General features: G+C 36.6%; 1 pseudogene; it reads right to left on the bottom strand.

Moving 5' to 3' along the window:
• Positions 1–10348: 10348 nt before the first annotated feature.
• LOC111739009 lies at positions 10349–10467 on the bottom strand (annotated as a pseudogene).
• Positions 10468–12025: the final 1558 nt, after the last annotated feature.

Raw genomic sequence — 12025 nt, 5'->3', positions numbered from 1 at the left:
TATTTCTATATATTAGGTAGATCTGCTACCTCTCCCAATCTTGGCAGGATATCCTTATGTAGTAGGTATCCTATGGGGCCCAGTGGCACAGACTCCCTGGTCATCTGAGTTGGGTGTTCCAGAGGTGTCACTTATGTGTGCCTTCCTATTGTAATTAAGCCTTAATTGCTGTTGGCACATCAGTGAGTGGGATTGACCCTCAGGCTGACTGGCTATGAGGACTAGCTATGAGTATAGCAGATGAGCTGTGGTGTGGATGTTAACTCCACGGAGCAAGATTCACTTTAATGGGGCCCTGGTGCCTGCTGATTTTACCCTTTGGGTGTGTCATTTGTGGAGCTGATTTTACCCTTTGGATGTGTCATTGGTGATCTGTTGTGTGAAGCCAGTTGCCAGGTGTGTTGCTTCTGAGGCCTCCTGGGAAGGGTTCTGTTTCAAGCCCAGGTCCATTGCTTCCTGTGCCAAGCTTATGGCTACTTGGTAGGAGCTACAAAGTGATCTGCAGTTGGTAGCTATATATGCTGGGCTTGGAGACATCTGGGAGTTGTTATGTTATAAACTGAGGCTGGCTAGTGCTGGGCTTAGAGGTGCCTGGGAGAGGCTAGGCTTCAAATTGAGGTTGGCTGCTACTAGTGCCAGTGACTGCATAGCAAGAGATACAAGACATACTGAAGCCAGCTACTGCTTGTTTGGGATTTGTGGACCTTGTCATATTTTAGGAAGGTCCACGTTATGGGCCAGGGCAGCAGTTTGTGAGAAATAGATACTGAAAAAGGTTAGGGCTGGTCCGTGGGTTTGTTGGGGCAGGGTCTAAGGGAATTAGAGCATGGGCAGGGTGAATGGTGTTAGCCAGGTTGATGGAGACTCATATATGATGCCCTCCTACACCTGCGAGCTATGTGGAAGAAGGGCCCAACAAAGGAACAATGACACCTGCCAGCACTCTGTCCCAGCCAGAGCTGCCCTTCCAGGCCTCGCCCCAAAGACAGACAATTCAGTTCTTCCCTCTATGTCCCTGGTGCTTTTCTAGCTGCTGCCATAGCACTGGAGCTCAGTGAGTGAGTCCATCAGCAAGTTTGTGTGAAAGGCCCTTTAAGAGGAACACCTGGGACTCTAGCAGCCCTCCATCTCACTCAGCCATAATTCCCTCTGGTTTTGGCAGCCAGAAGTAATGGGTGCTCTGGGCTGGGGAGCCTGGTGTGGGACCCCTTGCTTCTCAGGAGAGACCTCTATAGCCGAGATATCCCTCCTGATTCTTAACCAGCACGTGTGGGTGTGGGGCCAGACCATTTTACGTCTTTGCTCCCTATAAGCCTCCATCCCTTCTGCCAGTCTACACATGGCTTCTTCTTTATAGCCTTAGTTATAGGAGTTCTCTTCAGCTAGATGGCAGGTGGTTCTCAAGGGTTGTCATGAGAGGAGGCAAGCACAGTTCATGCCAACTTTTAATGTGAGAAGGTAGTGGAGAAATGTTGAAACATACCTTTAGAAAGAAAGAAATTTGCATGGAGCTTAGCACAAGTACAAATCAAATATAAAGGCAACAGACAGGCAGACAGATATTTTCAGTTATTCAAAAACCCAGGAAATATAGCATAAATCTTTCTTGGAGAAAATATTTGAAGTCATTTAGTTAAACAACAGACAAAAAGAGAAAAAAATAGATTTAAGGGTAAATATCCATAGGAATTCTGGAAATAAGATTAAATATAAACATCATACATCCCCATAATGTGGAAGTAATAATAGAACCTATTATGAAGAGCAAGCGGTGAGATGGGAAAAACTGGGGAACAAGAGGTGAAGGCTTTCCTTAGGCTACATTGTGAGGACAAAAAAAGACAATATTTAAAGGAAATAAATCAAATATTTAAAAGCAATAAGAATAGAAAATATAGTTTATTTAATCAAAACTAGAAAAAGAGGTGTGGGAGATGATGTAAAGTGACTTTAATGTACACATTTATTGATCTTTCATGGTCGAGAGTCAAGAGAAATAATTTAACATTGAAAAATCAAGAAATGGAGCTTAAACATGTATTACCGAAAGTTAAAATAGTGACCAGTAGAAGAACTAAAATCAGACTAAGTCATCAAGCGCATGGAAGATAAGGAAGTTGTGGTTAGACAGCGGAATTTCAGAAATAGTGATTTCAGAGGTGATGTCTACTTTTCTAGTTATATAAGGAGGATTATAGGAAATTTAACCTTTTTATAGTGTATGAGGAAATGGCGATTGTTTTTTAAGATGGGTGCCTCCGAGTACTTATAAAATGTATCATCCCTTTTGACGTTGGGCTTCTTGGTGTGCAACAGACAGAACAGTTTCCAGTCACTAAGCAGTTACTGCCTCCAAAATCTCGAAACATAATAAAATCAGGAGACAGGTGTTTGAAGAATGATTTTTTCTTTTGGGACAATAGGAGGAGGTAAAATGAAAGGTCTATAAGAGACAATGAGATGAATAAAAAGTTACACTGATGTCTACAGATTTGGATATATATTCCTAATTTATTAAAGTATTTCTCAGACAGGCTTTTCAGATAACTAGAATTCCAGACTGGTGAGCTTTTTCATGGTGTGTTCAATGAGTGAAGGGATTAAAATCCCTGTGCGAGATTCTTTTGTAGTTACTTTGAGATTATGGTTCCTAGATCAAATATAGGATATCCAATTAAATATAAACTTCAGATAACAGAGTAATTTTTTTAGTTCAATTATGTTCCATGAGATATTTGGGATATACTTATACTAAAAATTATTTATTGATTACTTGAATAAAATTTAACTGAGTGTCCTATATTATCATTTGATAACTATGGCAAGCTTATTTGGGATAAATGATCAGCTGTTAGAGGAGACAAAAAATGGTGTCTTTATTTTAGAAACATAGGCTATAGTTTCTAAAGCTGATCAAAATCATCAAATGCTTTGGGAATATATTTTCCTGAAAATGAATGAGATTTGTACTACATAAACATGAAGTCATCCTGTTTAATCTTGGGCGCCTTCTGATGCCTCCATCTTCTCAATTAGATGAAACTACATTCATGGAGATAGAGTGGTGCTTTTAACAATTTTACAAGTTGACTTTTTTCTCTGTAACATGAATCCAGTTGCACCTTCAAGTGCTTTTAGGCACATTATTGTTTTTTTTAATCAATAGAACAAATGATGTTAACTGGGCCTGTGTTAATAAGGGAAAGGCATCACTGACTAAGCTAAATCATTAACAGAAACAATTATCAAAATGCTAGACTATAACCTTCCCCCTCCCTCCTCTTTTTTTTTTTTTTTTTTTGGTGGGAGAGAATGTTGATAGTTTGGGATTATCTTGAAGTAGTTTACTAACTCTTCTTTTTCTGCAGGCACCTTGCTAAGGTGTGTGGTTATTTATAATTTTTTTTTAAAATTTCAATTACAGTTGACATTCAATTTATATTAGTTTCAGGTATACAGCATAGTGGATAGACATTTATATAAGTTGTGAAGTGCCCCCCAGATAAGTCTAGCACTCATCTGGCAGCACATATAGTTATTACAATATTATAGACTATATTCCCTATGCTGTACTTAAGTTGTTGTGGTTCTTAATGCTTTACATTTTGAGATTCATAAAGTATAATTTGTCTTGAGCTTTTTCAGGAATTAAACTTTAAGAAAATTAGTTAAGTGGAAAATTGTTTTCCCTTCCTCCTGTTCCCACTGGAGGAAAAATAAGGTTTTTGTTAAAATTCTACTAAAGACAAATTATTTCAATTATAAATCATAACTCTTTAGGCATAAAGTTTTTGTCACATTTTTATAACCCTAAAATAAATACTTATTAATTGCTTTAATGCATTTTAATTATCAGCAATTCTTAAGACCACTGTTAAGTTGCAGTGAAACAGTACTGTATCACTTAGGATTAAAAGAGAGGTTTGTTGTAGGTATAGAATCAAACTAGTTTGAGATTAAAAATTCAGATTTTTATTTTTATTTTAAGAACAAAATTTTTCTTTTGCTTAAAGTATGTTGTTTTCTCTCTAAAGAAAAAAAGGATGGCAATTATTTATAGATGGATTCTATTGTATATAAACATGTATCTCTGAATAGTTTTTGGTGAGTGTTCTAAGTCTTAAAAAGTCTTTTGTTCAGACTGATAATAATTTTAAGGAAGATAGTTGAAATGTAGGTGCAGCAGAGCCAGAAAGGACTTGGGCAACTCTAAGAGATAATAATGACAATAAGAAAAGATATTTTAAAGTTAACATGTCCAAAACTGAGCTTCCAATATTTCTCTCCAGAACCTTCACCTCGTTTAGTTTTCCTATATCAGTAAGTAAATGGTAATTTTGTTCTTCTAGTTTCTCAGGTTCAGTATCTGGGTGTAATTCTTCACTGACCTGTTCTCTCATACTCCAGTACCCAAACCGTCCTGGCTGCCGGTCAGCACTACCTTCAATTGTACTAGGACTTTCACCACTTCTTAAAGCACCAATGTCACCGCTTGGCCCAGGTCACTGCACCCTCTCCCTGCCTTAGCTTTTCTTCTGCTCTGCATTTGCCTCCTAGGTGGGTTCTATATATAGAAGCCAGAGTAACTCTGGTAAAATAATAGTTAGATCCTGACATTTCTTTGCTCAAACTTTTCATTGATGCATACAGATTAAATGTCCAGTTTCTTAGAAGGTAAAAGGTCCTACATAACTTGCCTTCCTTTGTTCTCTGACTTCTTTCTCCTATTACTCTCCCCCTTGCTTTATTCCAGCTACTGACTTCCTGGCTATTTCTTAAACATATCAGCATGTTCCTGCTTCAGGAGGTACCTCTGCCCGGAGCATTTCGTCAGCAGCTCCCAGCTCTCTCCCTTCCTGTAGGTCTTTATTCAAACATCACAGTCTCCATGAGGCCTTCCCTGCAAGTACCTACAACGGCAACCCCATGCCCCTACCCCCCACTCTTCCATCCCCCTTCTTAGCATCACACACTGTTTTACCGAGTTATCTTGCTCATGGATGTTTCACCCACTAGAATGGAAGCACTGTGAGGACAGAGATTTGTGTCCTTCACTGTTCTCTCTCCAATACCTAGAACAGTGCCTGGTCCAATATATATTTATGGAATAAATTAAACAGCAGCTTTTGGTAGTTACTAAATATATTATTTATGTTTGAAGTCACAGGGGCATGTAGGAGAGTAGGCTGGAAAGGAGAGTTAAAAGTCTCCACTCCTAATGAGTATGCTGGTTTTCTCATTTGTTACCTCAATTTAGCATTTTTAAGCATGTTCTAAGGAACAATAGTCGGAGAAATTCCTTACATATATATCTCTATGATATCTTGCCAAGTTAAGAAACTGAGAAGTTTACAATAAAAAATAATTAACTTGACCTAACATTTTCCAAACGTATAGACCATGGATACTGTTTTATAAAAGACCCATGAAAACCTTTAGAACAAATATATGCTTTGAAGAAGAAAGTATTCTGTCATGCTTTGAAGAAGAAAGTATTCTGTCCTATGAGAATTTATTGTACTCACAATGTTAGTACTATGTGAGTACATTCAATATAGGAAAACTACTGGTTGCTGTGAGAAGTCACTCTAGCATATGAATCCAGAATTTGGATTGAGATTTAAATATCATTTTGTTAAAAAGTCAGAAAGTGTTTGAGACGCTGTAACAGATAAATGTAGTGGTGGTCCATTCAAAGCAAGAGTGAAAATATAGACAGTGAGAAATTTACCCCAAGACCTTTGTTCTGGATGTTTCCTCAGGACACATCCTCTTCATCTAATTAAAAAAAATTTTTTTTTTAAACAAATGCTTTTTGAACACCTACTTCATGCCAGATAGGCTTTTATGTGTTAGGGGTAGAGCAGTGAACAAATCAAGAGTCCCTACACTCACGTAGTTTACATGCTAGTGGGAGAAGGAAGATGATAAATAAACAAGTGTGTCCTGTGTCAGGTGGTGATGGTCATCATGAGGAAAGTAGAGCACCCTGTGGCAATGGGGGGCAGGGCATGCAGGGTCAGTAGGGACCTGACGGGTGACATCACTGCTTGAGGTGCAGCAGAGAGCCATGCGCATGTCCAGGGACAGAGAATGCCAGAAAAAGTAAGAGGAAAGGGCAGAGGGTGCAGTTTTAAATACTGTGCCAGGGAAGGCCTCACTGAGAATGTGACATTGGAATGAAGACCTGAAGAAGGGGAGGAAGAAAGTGAGGGTGTGCTGAGTAGAGCACTCTTCTGGTGGGGCTGGGACACAAGACTTGGGAGGTGGGGGGAAAAAGTGGTAGGATGGCCTTGCATTGGACAGCATTCTTAGGCTGCCGTGTGTAGACCCAGGGGAAAGGCAAAGCAAGGAGAGCGCATAGGAGACAACGCGGTGCAGAGAGAAGAGAGAGGGTCGATGGAGTGGGAGCGGCGGACCCTCTGGGGGTGGGGCGTCACGATGGACTTGGAAGGCGGCGCTACCAGGACTTGCGGAGGCATTGAACCGGAGGACTAAAGTAGACAAAGCAAAGAGAACACGGAAGTTTTGGAATAATGAAATTAAATTTATGGGAAGGGGAACCTGAAGAAGCAGATTTTGGGGGAGGGGAGCAGGGATGTGGATCAAGAGTTGAAATTGGGCTTCTTATTTTTAAAGTGCCTATCAATGATTCAAGCAGAGATTTATTCAGCCAAGATGTAAAATGTACACATATTTTCAAATATGATCTTAAATGCCTTTTACTATCTGATATTTTTATGAAGTTATACCTCATATTAATTTGCCTAGAAACTTTTATTCAAAATGATGCATAGCACATATACTGCAAGTCTTTATGTAGACCAGCAGCAGCAGAGCAGCAACAGGGCGGGGCATTCGCATGGAATCAATGGCGCGTTAGATTACTTTGTGTCCCCCGTACCCTCTAAAAACACCAACAGAAACCCACACAGGGCTTTTATCCTAAGGAAATGAGGTAGGCATGAAGAATGTTCTCCAAAAATAAAATTAATAGCTTTGTAAAATGGCGGTCGTCTATAGGTCTAAATCCAGTTCTCATCTTTGGGAGAAGTAGTTGGTTTCAGTTTTTGATTTAATGTTCCTCATTATACTAATAGTTACTTGGTTTAACACTTTACGCTTGGAGGAAGAGAATTCCAGTATATGTCTGTAATTACCACTATATGGATTTATCTGGGAAACAGAGGAGAGCAATATGAGATAATAGAGATATGCACATTATTTTTAAAAATGAAGGTGCACTATATTTACTTAATACTTTTACTCTTTCTCTGAATCAGAGGAGTCATGGAGGTTTTGGAGACTCTCAAGGTCTGTGAATATTAATGATGAGTAAATTAGCAAAACTCTGAAGGATCGATTAAGAAAGTTTAATGGTAAGGCTGGTCACCCGAGCTCTGAATGCCTCTGAAAAAAGTTTTGGCATAAACCAGAGCGTATTCTCTATTTTAAACCAATTTTTTTATTACCTTCTTCATGGCATTTTTTTCTTCCAAATATTTTCTTTCTCCTTTAGAAAGAGGAATGGATGAAGTTGCCGATTAAGCTACTTGTTTTGAAATAAATAAAATACATTTTCAAAACTTATGAATTGTAAATTTAACTGAAAGTAGATTTACTAAGTCAGTAGCTATTAACTGATTCCATGTATCAAGGAATTGGGTTTACTTTTTAAAAGATTATGAGGATGGAGAGGCTACAACTGACTTGAAGTATAAAATGTAAGTCTGCAACTGAGCTTTGCCAACCAAGCCTCCTTTGTTACTTTCCTCCCAAAGCCAAGATGACATAGAATATTTTTGCACCTAATATTAATTTTTACTTGAAATTTGTCCTTTAATAAACAAGAGGGGCAGTTTAATTCTCCTCTGAAAAATCTGGTAAAGGTTATCAATGATTCAAGCCAAGCCATATTACACATGGTTATTCAATTGATAGAAATGGCCTCCATTAAAATTTTTTTTCTGTGTGCTGCTAATTGCTATTTTCAGCCTACAATTTCTTGCAGATGATTTGTTTGAAACCATGATTGTGGCCTTTCTGTTAAATCCTTTGAAATTCAGGCCTTTAATCCTATGCATTACAAATTGTTTTAAAAGTACTGATCTAATTAAGCAAATTGAGCAAATATCACTTGCCAAGACCAAATTCTTCTTGTCTAATGGACACTCTTTGTTCAAATCATAACTTTAATTAAAACTCGTGGATTCTGACATGCATAGTCAAGTGTGTCTCAATAATACATAGCATCAATGTTCATGAAATTGGAGTGCATCTAGGCTTCAGGGCACAGTGATAGCCCTGACTTTCCAGCTTAAAAATATCACTGACAATGTGCTTTTTTTGTTTGTTGAGTCACTGGAGAGTTTTTGTGTTTATGAACAAAGATGGTCCAATGACATATTTAATGGTTAGAATGATACACTGAGAATTATCACAATTATCCTTTATACCCATTTAGTGTATTTTTCATTTCAGTATTTTCATCTCCAGAAGTTTTATATGGGCCTTTTTTATATCATCCTCTTTTCACTAAATTATGTTCATGTTTCTCTTTAAATTTGTGAATATAAAAACCATATTTATAATAATTATTTTAGTATTCTTATCTACTGATCCCATCATCGCCGACATTTCTGAGTCTATTCTTAATTAATTTATCTCCCAGTTATGGATCATATTTTCCTGTTTCCTTTATGCCTGATAAATATTTTTCCAGCTTTATTGTGAAGTATGATTGTGAATGTTTAAGATATACAGCATGAGGTTTTGACATACATATATATTGTGAAATGATTACCATGATCAAGCTATTAACATAGATATCACCTCACATAGTTACGGTTTTTAGTCCCCTGTGGTAATACTCAAGATCTACTCTCTTAGTCACAGCCAAGTATGCAATATTATTATTAACAATAGTCACCAATTGTACATTAGATCTCCATAACTTTTTCATCTTCTAACTGAATGTATCCTTTCACCAACATCTCCTCATCTCCCCTACTCCCTAGCCTCTGGTAACCACCATTTTTCTCTCTGTTATTACTCCCCCACATAAGAGTGAGATCATGTAGCATTTGTCTTTCTGTGTCTGGTTTATTTCAATAGCATGATGTCCGCCAGATTAATCCATATTGTTGAAAATCGCAGGATTTCTTTCTTTTTCAAAGTTGAATAATATTCCTGTGTATGTGTATCACATTTTCTTTATCCATTCATCCATTGATGGACACTTAAGTTATTTTCATATCTTGACTACTGTGAATAATAGTGCAATGAACATGGGATTGCAGATATATTTTTGAGACAGTGGTTTCATTTCTTTTGCATATATAACAAGTAGAATTGTTGGAACATATAGAACTTCTATTTTTAAGTTTTTGAGAAATCTTCATACTGTTTTTCATAATGGCTGTACCAATTTACATTTTCACAAACAATATATAAGGGTTCTCTTTTCTCCACATACTTGCCAACACTTATATTTGACCTTTTGATAATAGCCATCCTAATAGTGTGAAGTGATATCTCACTGTGGTTTTTAATTTCTATTTCCCTGATAATTAGTGATGTTGAGCACATTTTCAAGTACCTGTTGGCCATTCATATGTCTTATTTGGAAAAATGTCTATTCAGGTCTGTTGCCAAATTTTTAATCTTTTTTTCGCTATTGAGTTATATGAATTCCTTACATATTTCGGATATAAATCATTTATCAGATATATGATTTATAAATATTTTCCTCCATTCTGTTGGTTGTCTATTCACTCTGTTAATTCTTTTTTTTTGGTTGTACAAATGTTTTAGTTTAATGTTTTCTCACTTGTTTATTTTTGCTTTTGTTGCCTGTATTTTTGGTCTTAAGTCCAAAAATATTATTGACAAGACCAATATCAAGAAGCTTTCCCCCTATGTTTTCTTCTGGAAATTTTATGGTTTCAGGTGTTATGTTTAAATCTTTGATTCACTTTGAGTTAAATTTTTGTATATGAGATAAGTTAAAGTTTCAATTCTACTCTTTTGTATGTGAATATCCAATTTTCCCAAAACTATTTATTGCAGCGATTGTCCTTTCAACATTGTGTATTCTTGGCATCTTCACTGAAGATTAGTTGACTGTATATGCCCGGACATATTTCAGGGCTCTTTATTCATTCCATTGGTCTATGTGTCTTTTTTTTTTTTTTATGCCAGTATTATGCTGCTATTTTTTCTTTTATAATTTATTTTATTATTGTTTTTTAGGTGTTTTATTATTATTTTTTAGGTGAGGCAGTCCTTGGTTGACCTCACAGATTGCAAGGATCTTGTCAGCTTACAATTCCTTATTTTTTATTTTTTATGCCTACAGCACCTGATCTTCCTAGGTGGTCTCCCATCCAAGTACTAACCAGGCCTGATCCTGCTTAGCTTCTGAGATCAGATGAGATTGGACTTGTTCAGGGTGGCATGGCCATAGAGTATTATACTGTTTTAATTACCATAGCTTTGTAATGTATTTTGAAATCAGGAATTGTGATACCTCTAACTTTGTTCTTCTTGCTTAAAGTTGTTTTAGCTATTTAGGGTCTTTTGTGGTTCCACATAGATTTTAGGATTTTTTTTTCTATTCCTCTGGAAAATGGCCTTGGAATTTTAATAGGGATTACATTGAATTTGTATATTGCTTTAGTAGTATGGACATTTTAACAATATTAATTTTTGCAGTCCATGAAAGTGGATTTATTTCCATTTATTTGTCTTTCTTTCCATTTTTGTTTAATGTTTTATAGATTTCAGTGTACAGATCTTTCACCTTCTTAATTAAATTTATTCCTAAATATTTTATTCTTTTTGATGCTATTGTAAATGGGGTTATTTTCTTAATTTCTTTTTCAGACAGTTCCTTTATTGTGTATAGAAATAAAACTGATTTTTTTTTGTTGATTTTGTATTCTGCAGCTATTCTGGATTTGTTTATTAGTTCTAACAGTTTTAAGGTGGAGCCTTGAGGATTTTCTATATACAAGATCATGTCATCAGCAAACAAAGAGGAGTTTACTTTTTCCTTTCCAATTTGGATTTCTTTCATTTTTTTCTTATTATTTTTGTTTATTTTTTATTATTTTCAGTTATACGGTACATTTGTTAGACATTTATATAGTTTATGAAATAATCCCCCTGATTGCTCTATTTCCCATCTGGCTCAATTGCTCTGGCTAAGACTTTTAATACTATGTTAATAGAAATCATGACAGTGGCCATCCTTGTCTTGATCCTGATCTTAGTTGAAAAGCTTTCAGCTTTTCAGCGTTGAGTATGATGTTAGCTATGAGTATGCTGGTAAATTTTGATTGGACATGATTCATTATTGACCACTGCAAGTGATGCTGGGCACCAGATTTTGTATTCTTTAGTGTTTTACTTTCTTCTGGGATGCAGTTACTTGTAATGTTAAATTTTTTCAAGCGTTGCTTTTAAGCTTTGTTAGGGAGTACCTAGAACATTCTAGCATTTTGTCTCTATTTAGTCCCATTACTGAGGCAATACTCTTTTTGAGAATTTTATCCAGATTGAAAAAATCTTTCCACTCTGGCTGTTGGGAACACAAACTATTCCCAGTCTCTTTCTTTCTGGCAGTTTGCGCCCTTGTCTCAGGTAGTTTCCTTTCATGTACAGACCAGTTCTCAGCTGAGGATTTGAGAGGAGTCTATTTAAATCTGCAATTTTGAGGAGCTCTCTCTCTCTCTGCAGCTTCCTCCTTTCTCTGGTGCTGTCTTGTGAATTCCACTCACCTTGTCCTCCCACAGTCAGATTTGTGTCTTCTCAGCTAAGCCAAACTGTCAGGCCCTGCACTGTGGCTAAAAAGTGCCGTTTATTTGTATCCCTTCTCTCAGGAATCGCAGTCCTGCACACCTGGTGTCCACTCTCTAATCATTGTTATTTCATGTGTTTTGTGTGATTTTCCAGTTGTTAGAAGAGAAGGGTGAATCTTATTCCTGTCATCTAATCATGACCATAAAATGGTTATATGCTTCTT

This window comes from Pteropus vampyrus, unplaced genomic scaffold (genome assembly GCF_000151845.1).
Source record: "Pteropus vampyrus isolate Shadow unplaced genomic scaffold, Pvam_2.0 Scaffold45, whole genome shotgun sequence".
In the NCBI taxonomy this organism is placed as follows: domain Eukaryota; kingdom Metazoa; phylum Chordata; class Mammalia; order Chiroptera; family Pteropodidae; genus Pteropus; species Pteropus vampyrus.
Note: the sequence above shows the minus strand (reverse complement) of the source record. Positions and strands in the feature narration are given on the sequence as shown.